Raw genomic sequence first — 7,116 nt, 5'->3', positions numbered from 1 at the left:
ATGATGCACACCTGCCACCGGTGGCAGCAGCAGGCCCTCAGGGTGCTCATGGCCCGAACAGGCACTGATGCCTAGCAATGCATGGCTCTGGCTAGAGCTGCATCTGGCAGCAAGGAACACAGCCAGCTTGGACTGAATCTATCAAATTGGGCACCCCACAGTACACATGCAGCTCCCGGCACTTGCGCACCACCAGGGGAAACCCTGTGTGATGGAGCCGGGTGCCTTCTCCACCCCTCCCTTGCTTTCCAGTGGAGTCCTAGGAACTGCATGTGGTGTCAGGGAGTGGGGAAGGTAGCTGGCTCCATCATGTGGGGCTTCTCTTGGTGGTGTGGGAGTACCAGGAGCAGCATATGTGCTGCAGAGAGCCCCACGCAATAAAGACGGGCCAGCCTGGTTGTGCTTCTTACCATCGCATGCTGCTCTGGCCAGAGCCATGCACCATTGGGTAGCAGTGCCTACTGAGCAGCGGCAACAGGTAGAGGGTGCATGGAGATGCCCGTACACCCCCTGAGAATGCTGGTGCACCCCTTGTCAGGCTGCATTCCCTGTTTAGGCAACAGGCAGAGGGTCAGGCGGGGGCACCGGTACCCCCCTGCCAGCACTGGCTGGGGAGCAGGGCCACCAGCAAGTGGCCATGCCACTTCCAGAAGTGGCCGTGGGACTTCTGGAAGCTGCGTGGCCACTTTTTGGTGAGTGAAATCAGCCACCGGGGGATGCCCCCAGTCACTTACTGGTGCCAGGGGGGTGGGCATATGCCCCCTCAACTCAAGAGGCACCAGTCGCCCATGCTGCTGAGCCACAAGTGCCCCAAGGGCCCACTGCCTGCTATTGCCACTGGCAGTGCTGGCCATGTGCTATGAGGGAAAGTGTATGGGGGGTCCCCACATACCCCCCAACCTCCCTCATACCCATACCCTGACCACCTTGATCTCTGTACTCCTGCCACCCCCTGGGCATGGGCTCCACACTCTCACAGGCCCCAGCTCAACACTGCCCACCCGTACCCAGCTGCAGCTTCCCCCTACCCCCACCACTTCGCTATTTGCTGGCTGGAGTAAGTGCTATAGCAGGGGCAGGTAATTATTTTGGGTGGAGGGCCACTTACTGAGCTTTGGCAAGCCTTTGAGGGCTGCATGACAGGCAGCCAGGGGCAGATAAATATTCATTTTCTAAATTTTTTTTTAGGGGTCCCGTGGACCAGATGGAATGGCCTGGTGGGCCACATCCAGCCCGTGGGCCGCATTTTGCCCACCCCTGCACTACAGCATTGAGATAAGGAGGAGCTGCTGGACACTGGGGAAGCTAAGCATGTCCCCCAGTTGGTGCAGCAGTGGCAGCATCAGCCCCACCCAGGAGCTGTGTGTGCTGGCTGGGTGGGGCCCTTCTGCCCATGAGAGAGAGGGAGTGAGATGCATGGGCTGTGTAAGGTACAATTAATTGGTGGGCACGCCCAGGCTGGATGAAGTTGCTTGGCAGGCCAGATGTGCCCTGCTGGCCATATTTTTCCTGCCCCTGCTCTAACTCCGTCACTGGATGGATGGATGGATGGAATAAACAGCTACAGTGCTCAAACAGAAGGCTCTCCTAATTCAACTTTCTAGTAAATCTTTTTTGCACTCACCCTCAGAATAGTATTACACAGCATGATCATTTTTTGTTAGAAGTTTTTGACACAAGAGATGGGCATCAGAATTTAACGTCACATGAAAAGTAATCATTACTTGACATTTATGCCATTCTCTAATTTGGACTGTGTACACACATCCAAATAATCTGGGAGGATTCTGCGAGGTTTATTCTCCTGGTAGAAAAGCTTACTCAGAGCCACATGTTCAAACATTTGAATGCCAAGGCCCTGAAGAGTGAACATCTTGCAGTCCTAATACTAAGCAGCCAGGGAGGTCCTTGTGTACAAAACTCAGCATGTTCTACAGCAAGGGTGTCCAACCTTTTTGAATGTGGGGCTGGAACATGAACTTTTTATCTCCCAGTGGGCCGGCGAGCCATATTCAAAGACCTCACAGGAAGCAGTATCACATCAGGAAGTGATGTCACATGACCTTTGACACCAGTGAAGTTTCAGAAAGTGACAACGAAATGGGTCTGGAAATGTGGTTTAAAATCCAAAATAAAAACAATATAAAAACAACAATGAAATAATACCAAACACTTGACTAAAATAAACACTTTCACTTCTACTCACTAAATGAAAGAAGCATAATGCAAGTCAACAGATCAAATGTGGAAAAGATACTGGGTTCAGTGCAGCAGGTGAAATTCTATGGCCTGTGTTATACTGGACATCAGACTGGGTGAAACAGAATCTTACAATGGTGCCACACAACTTCCTGTCACTTCCACCTTTAATGGGGTCCTTTCGAGTAATAAGAACAAAGCTTCTAATGGATGCACAGGAGGAGGCAGGCGAGGGCCATGGTGCTGCAGCCCACATGTGCCGGGCTCTACAGGTGGAGCGGCCATGGGGCAGGGACCTGGCCAGCCCAAGCCCCAGACAAAAATGGTGAAGGGTCTAGTGCACATGATTTATGAGTAGAGGCTGAGGGAACTGGCCTTAGTCTGGAGAAGAGAAAACTGAGGGGAGATATAAAACAGCCTTTAAAAATATCTGAAGGGTGATTCCAGAAAGGATGGAGCTAAACTGTTCTCAGTGGTGGCAGATGACAGAACTAGGAGCAACAGTCCCAAGTTGCAGCAAGGGAAGTTTAGGATAGAGATTAGGAAAAGTCTCTCTCATGAGGAAGGTAGTACCAAGCACTGGGACAGGTTACCCAGAGAGGTTGTGGAATCTCCGTCCTTGGAAATCTGGATAGATAAAGCCTTGGTTAGAATGATATATTTGGGGACAGTCCCTCTTTGAGCAGGAAGTTGCACTAAGTGACCTCCTGAGGTCCCTTCTAACCCTTATTTTCTATTATTCTATAATTATATGATTCTACTAATAAGAAACACAAACTAGAGGTATGTGAATAACTGATATTTTGGTTCACATGAACTATGCTGAAAAGGTGGATCACATCTTGAACTAGAGAATGGCAAGAATAATGGGCAGAGGAGGGACTATCTGACCTAGACAAAAATTCCTTCTTGTCCCCAAATCTGGTAATTAGTTTAATCCTGATCAAGACCCATCAACAGCTGGGTACCCTAGAAGTTTCTCAGTATTATTAGAAGCACCAGCACATCCTCACTAGAATCTAAAGCTTCAGAAAAAAAAAGTATAAAAAATGTGTGTACAGAAACTAAATAATGCATTTGGAAGGTAAAAGGAAGCTCTTCCTGGATTTGTCAGTCAACTAGAAAAGTACAAAAGTAAATGTACAAAGTATAATCCATTGCATTCTGATAAATTTAAAGAGTAAGATACAGGACTTTGAGGACTCTCACTAGAAACTGATTAATAGATTTATAGATTCATAGACGTTTGGGTCAGAAGGGACTTCAGTAGATCATCAAGTCTGACCCACTGCCCATGGCAGGAAAGAGCGCTGGGGTTAGATGACCCCAGCCAGGTGTATGTCTAGCCTCTGCGTAAAGATCCTCAAGGTAGGGGAGAGAACTACCTTCCTTGGAAGCCCATTCCAGATTCTGGTAACCCTTATTGTAAAGAAGTTCTTCCTGATGTCTAACCTAAATCTGCTTTCCGTCAGTTTGTGGCCATTGTTCCTAGTTACTCCATGGGGTGCCCTGGTAGACAGAGCTTCTCCTGTTCCTTGCTCCCGCCTTGATGAATGTCATGGAGTGGGGCATAGGGGCGGCCGTGATTCCTCTAGCACCCCCTACCGTGTCAATTCGGCGATCCAGCACCCTCTTATCTCACCCGCCACGTCTTGTTGTTATATGGTTCTAGAAGGGAGGCTGCCTTTGATCCCCTAATACGCGGTGTTATGCTGAACTATCCCCCGTTCCGTATGAGGTGACTCGATGCACCCCAGCTTTCTGGGCAATGCATGCCTCCTACCTCCCCTTTAGCATGCCCCAAGCCTCGCAGATCTTCCAGTCGTTATCAGGTCCTTTTCTTTTCTGCGCCCTGCCCAGCGCCCCCGGGCTTGTCACACAACCGGCGCCCCTTTTCTGGCGCCCCCGAGCTTGTCACACAACCGGCGCCCCTCTATCCATTAGCCTTCTTGGGCTGACTGACAGTACTCTTTCCAGTTGGGCTCAGGCGGCCAGAGCCTTACCTGGCCCGTTTGACCCTTTGGAGTCCCCACCACTGTGGAGCCCTTCTGGGATTCTTTTCAGTTCACACCCCTACTGGGGTTTCTATCAATTCCCAATGGGGCTCAGGCAGCCTGAGCCTTACCTGGCCCCTCTGACCTTTCAGGGTCCCCAACACTGGGAGCCCCTCTGGGATCCTTTTCGGTCCACACCCCTACTGGCGTTTCTATCAATAGTATATGCCCACTCCTGTGGCTTTGCTTAAAGCCTGCCCCCACCAGGGCTTCTCTCTGTACTCGCCCCCTCATGGGGCTTCCCTCAAGTACACGCCTGCTCCTGGGGCTTCTCTCTGCCCCCTCCGGGCTCTTTATAATCATGGACTCACCCTCTCCAGGCTCGTCTCTTTAGTAGCACCCACCCCAGGCTTCTCCTCGTGTGGATCTCTCCTTGGAGCTTAACACGAGCCCCTCGGGCTTCTCACTGGTACTCCTTGCAGTAGGGCTCAGGTGGCCTTAGCCATGCCTGGGTCCCAAAATCCTCTTCGCCCTTCTCAGGGCTGGGGTCTTATACCCCAACTACGGTGCCCTCACTGGCACTGTGCCCCTCCCCAGGGCTGGAGTAGTACACCCCACAATGTAGCACCACACTCCAGCGCTGGGAACACCCCCACTCTACTGGGGCACTCCTAAATGAGGCCTCCTCCGTCCCCTACAGCCTCTCCCAGTCCTCCGGTATACCAGTAACCATAACTAAACAGTAACTAAACAGAACCATAAGCCAATGGCTGAAACACAACAATAAGCCTCCTGGCTATGACATAAGATCTAAGCCCACCTGGCTCTCTTGCAAAGGCCTCCCAGTCAGGGTCCTCTCCACCCTCATCATGCTGTAGTCGCTTGAGTGGTCAGGCTGCAACAATCAATTCTGCTCTGCTCTGCTCTGCTCTGCTCTGCTCTGCTCTGCTCTGCTCTGCTCTGCTGCAGAGCTCCTGCTCCTCAAGCTGCCCAAAGGGAACTGCTCACTAAGGCTCCAGCCTGGGCTGTTTATAAAGGCCCAGCCCTGCCCCCTTCTGGCCATGTGACCAGCCTGGTTGCTCTGGCAACCACCACCTGTGCTGTCTCAGGGAACTTCAGCAGCCCTTATTCCTTCCTAGGAACAGGGCACCTGAGTGACCCTGTGACACCTAGGAACAGGGCACCTGTGTGACCCTGTGACAATGAATTTGTAGGCTTATTTGTAGGTGGCCACAAAACAAAAAATGAAAACCAGTGCAACATAAAAACTTCAAGATAAGAGACAGATTCCACAGAGACAGACCAGACTGAACTACCTTGAAAAAAATCTTATGACAGTAGCAAGCTATGAAAATTCACAGTGCCAGAAGCCCATGTTCTCAAGAACCTAGTACATAAGCTGAAGTTAAACTTTAAAGAAGTCTTCTCTGTCCTGTGCCCCACTGCCATCTCTCCTCCTCCCCACCTCTTAATAGGACCTGAAACTCAAGCATGCAGTACAGCATGTACCACATTTTAGCCTCCAATTAGGTGCCAAGGAATGATTCAGTTGTATATAATCAAGTTTCATAGCTGATATACTTATAAAATGCCAGCTAGCATTCTATCCCAGTAGATAAAACAAAAGTTCTGAGTATGCAAGAGTGGCATATAATTAGTCTGTAGTGGATGGATTGCAATCATCCATTCACCACAAGCTAATTATAATCTACTAATGCCATCATGTACATGAAGACATTTTTGGTTTGTTTCATCCAGGAAAAAATGACTTTTCAAATTGTTCTTAAAGTAGAGAAATATCAGGAAAAGTGTGGGCCCTTTACTAAGTGTGGGAGGCAACATAGTGACAGGTGATGCAAAAAAGGCTGAAGTGCTCAATGCCTTTTTCACCTCGGTCTTCACAGGCAAGGTCAGCTCCCAGATTACTACACCTGGCAGAACAGTTTGGGGAGGAGGTAAGCAGCCAACAGTGATGAAAGAACAGGTTAGGGACTATTTAGAAAAGCTGGAAGTGTACAAGTCCATGGGGCTGGATACCATGCATCTGAAATTGCTGGGGGAATTGACCAATGTGATTGCAGAGCTGCTGGTTATCATCTTTTAAAATTCATGGCAATTGGGAGAGGTCCCAAATGATTGGAAAAAGTCAAATATAGTGCCTATCTTTAAGAAAGGGAAGAAGGAGAATGTGAGGAACTATAGACTGATCAGCTTCACCTCAGTCCCTGGAAAAATCATGGAGCAGGCCCTCAAAGAATCCATTTCTAAGCACTCATAGATTCATAGATTCATGATGGTAGGGTCAAAAGGGACCTCAACAGATCATCGAGTCTGACCCCCTGCCTAGGCAGGAAAGAGTGCTGGGGTCCGTCAGTTGACCCCAGCCAGATGCCTATCCAGCCTTCTCCTAAAGACCCCCAAGCTAGGGAAGAGCACCATCTCCCTTGGAAGCCCATTCCAAATTTTGGCCACCCTTACCATGAAGAAATTTTTCCTGATATCTAGTCTAAATCTGCTCTCTGTTAGTTTGTGACCATTGTTCCTTGTTACCCCAAGAGACACACTGGTGAACAGAGCATCTCCGATCTCTTGCTGCATTCCTGTAATGAATTTCTAGGTAGCCGCAAGATCACCTCTCAGCCTTCTCTTGCGGAGGCTGAAGAGGTCCAGGTTCCTCAGTCTCTCCTCATAGGGCTTGTCCTGTAAGCCCCTAATCATATGAGTCTATAAACATCCTTCTTGAAGTATGGCCCCCAAAACTGGATGCAGTACTCCAACTACAGTCTGACCAATGCTGCATAGAGGGGAAGTATCACCTCCTTAGAGCTATTTGTCATGCATCTGTTAATGCATGATAAAGTGTGGTTGGCTTTGCTGATGATTTCGTCACACTGATGACTCATGTTCATCTTGGAGCCTACTA

The 7,116-nt window shown here is 49.5% G+C and overlaps 1 long non-coding RNA gene across 1 annotated transcript in view; it reads right to left on the bottom strand.

The window, feature by feature from the left end:
• The window catches only part of LOC109310522, a 14,298-nt gene extending 14,077 nt beyond the window's left edge, over window positions 1-221 (bottom strand). The window contains exon 1 of the long non-coding RNA XR_002101235.1: window positions 160-221. This is a non-coding gene — a long non-coding RNA (uncharacterized LOC109310522). The remainder of the gene's footprint in view (window positions 1-159) is intronic.
• Window positions 222-7,116: the final 6,895 nt, after the last annotated feature.

The sequence above is a fragment of the Crocodylus porosus genome, unplaced genomic scaffold (assembly GCF_001723895.1).
Source record: "Crocodylus porosus isolate Cpor-Errol unplaced genomic scaffold, CroPor_comp1, whole genome shotgun sequence".
Lineage (NCBI taxonomy): Eukaryota > Metazoa > Chordata > Crocodylia > Crocodylidae > Crocodylus > Crocodylus porosus.
This window is presented reverse-complemented; position numbering and strand designations above follow the sequence as displayed.